Here is a 3,237-nt window from a genome sequence, read left to right as displayed (position 1 = left end):
TGTGTGAATGCAAGTAATTACAAGTGAAGAAAATAAAAATTACACTATCATCAAAGATGTTTTAATAGTGACCATCCCATCTTTTATTCAGAAATCTACCTAAAATGGATCTTTCCCTTGGAGAACAGTGATAGTGTGGAAAAGATAGACTTACATGAATGGGAAACTAGCAGTCTTCCACGATAAAGCCTTGCCTAGGCCTGTGCATGCAGACGCAGATAAAGAAACAACCATGTCCAACAGGGGTTCATGTATCTAGGACTATATTATCCAGTGTGTCTCTTCAAAAGATGCATGGCGTGTGATTTAGCAGATCAAGTGGCTTAAAAACCTCTTGTACTAGTTCAAGCATGTAGTTATTGACTGTTTAGATACGTAGGTAGGTACACACATACATACATATATATGTAATTGTCATCATCATTCAATATCTGTGTCCTATGCTGGTGTATGTGTGTATGTAGGTATAGATATATCTATATGTATATCTGTATATATATGCATATATGTGTGTATTAAATGATTCTGGCAGCTTAGTAGCATTCCAATATATAACAGGATACTCAAAAAGAATACATAAATACTTGCAATCAATTAACCAGTCAATATAGCAGTCACTGCAACACTAAACTGACGTATAATGATCTTTAGTATTCTGTAAATCCATTTACATAACATCAAAACACTGCACATATTATTGGTGTATATTATAGGAAAAGAACAAGAATAGACACCTCAGATTTTTGCTATATGCATTTCCTTAGTATAGTCACTTATTCAATAATTGGCTTCAAATTTTGGCACAATGCCAGCAATTTGGGGGTAGGAATCCAGTCAATTATATTGAACCCAGTGCTCAACCAGTACTTGTTTTATAGGCCCCAAAAGGATGAAAGGTAAAGTTGACCTTGGCGGAATTTGAACTCAGAACATAAAGACAGGAATTGCTGCTAAGTGTTTTGGTCATCATGCTAACGATTCTACCAACTCACCACCTTCACTAATGCATAATATTACATGATATTATGTAACTTTACATTATTATGTGACCATACCATTTCATCAGGCAATATCGAGCCTTTTAAAGACAAAATGAAACTTTGAAGAAATGCAATGTGTGTATAAGTGACATAGTATAAATGTTCAGAGAGAAAAAGTAAGCATAAGAAGAATTAAATGTGTTGTGCAAGAAAGAAGACTGTGCTTGTAAGGGCATATGGACGAGGACAGCTTTATAAAGAAGTGTTAATCACTGAATATGGCTGGTGCTTGTGGATGAGGGAGACCCATGAAAATATAGGATAAGTGGTAAGCATTGACCTCAGGACCTTGAGCCTCGCAGATGAGATGATGAACCTGGATGTCTGGTGATATCTAGTCCCCAAGAAGTTCCAGCCATCATTGCAAAACTGACTTCTGGAATTATTGTGTGTGCTTATATTATATATATGTGTACAATTGGGTACTTTACCCAGTTCCCTCTTTCATATCACACACCCCACATCTCTCCCATTGTCCCCCACTACTCCTGATACCAGTTTTTCTTTCTTGTTATCTAGAACCATCTAACTTAGCCATTCTACATCCATTAATGTTGTTCTCAACACCCACAACTTACACTGATCATCCCTTCTCCCGTCCCCACACTGGACTGTCCAATTATCAAATTATATATATGTGTATATATTTCATCATCATTATCACATTCACATTTGATGTTCAGTTTTCCATGCTTGTGTGGGTCAGATGGAATTTGCTGAAGCATATTTTCTACAGTTGGATGCCCTTCCTATCACCAACACTTACCCATTTCCAAGCAAACTAATATTTCTCATGACCAGACATATATATATATATATATATATATATATATATGTGTATTGTGTGTGCATGTGGCATGTAAGTGCATGGTGGTGATGGTGTATGTGTGTGTGTGTGTGTGCATGTGGCATGTAAGTGCATGGCGGTGATGTAAATAATGTAAATAATTCCTCATCTCTTAAATATAGAACTGTATTCTTCTGTTTTGTTACATACATTTGTGTGTGTGTGTCAGATATATGTTAGTGACAGATGCAATAAATGCAGTGTTTATCAATATTGATAGCAGATTATCTAAATTTTGTGGGGCAGTGTGATACACACCAAATTAGTCAACAAAAGTAAAAAGTTATTTCTTAGATTTTATTTATCCACCACAATTCGTTGTTAGGAACAGCAAACAAAGGATGTGGCAGTCTGTTGTTTTACAATGTTAAGAGAATGTTAGTAACAAGGCTTGTGTCAGTTGTAGAGGCTAGGAAGAGAATGGTTTAGAAAAAGAAAAGTTGCAAAAATAAATAGAATTAAATTGAGATTCCTGGTAAATAAGTTCAAACAGCAGGAGTCCAAATTGAGCTAAATTGTATTCAATTCAATTACTCTGCCATTGTTATTTGCCCATAAGGTGCAGGTGGGGGTTGTGTGGTTAAGAAGTTTGCTTCCTAATCTTGTGGTCTCTGGCTTAGTCACAGTGTACAACACCTTGAGCAGGTGTCTTCTACTATCACCTGTTTGGTATTATTTAAAAAATTTTCCAATCTCTTAGACACTTGGGGGACTGAACCTGGAGCCATGTGGTTGGCAAGCAAACTACTTGCCACCCAGCCACTTCTGCACCTAATAGGTATCATTACCATTATTGATAATAATATTGATAATAATAAAGTGGCTAGCAAGTATACACCTTTATAGGTAAAATATAATCAAAATTCAGAAGGGCATTAAAATATCACTATATATAAACAGAGCTGTCGCTCTGAAACTGCAAATTAATCACCATTAAAATACATACGGCAAATGCAACAAATGTAATGAAAATAGGCTTACTGTTTTAGAGTGATAACTCTGTTTATAGCAAGTGGTATTTTAATGCCCTACTGAATTTTGTGTGTGTGCATGTATATATATATATATATATATGTGTGTGTGTATATGTTTGTGTGTCTGTGTTTGACCCCCCAACATAGTTTGACAACCAGTGCTGGTGTGTTTATATCCCCATAACTTAGTGGTTCGGCAAAACAGACTGATAGAATAAGTACTGGGCTTACAAAGAATAAGTCCTGGGATTGATTTGCTCGAGTAAAGGCGGTGCTCCAGCATGGCCACAGTGAAATGACTGAAACAAGTAAAAGAATAAAAGAATATACATATATATATATACACACATACACACACACACAAAGACTTCCACAT

The sequence above is a fragment of the Octopus bimaculoides genome, chromosome 9 (assembly GCF_001194135.2).
Source record: "Octopus bimaculoides isolate UCB-OBI-ISO-001 chromosome 9, ASM119413v2, whole genome shotgun sequence".
NCBI lineage: Eukaryota > Metazoa > Mollusca > Cephalopoda > Octopoda > Octopodidae > Octopus > Octopus bimaculoides.
This window is presented reverse-complemented; position numbering follows the sequence as displayed.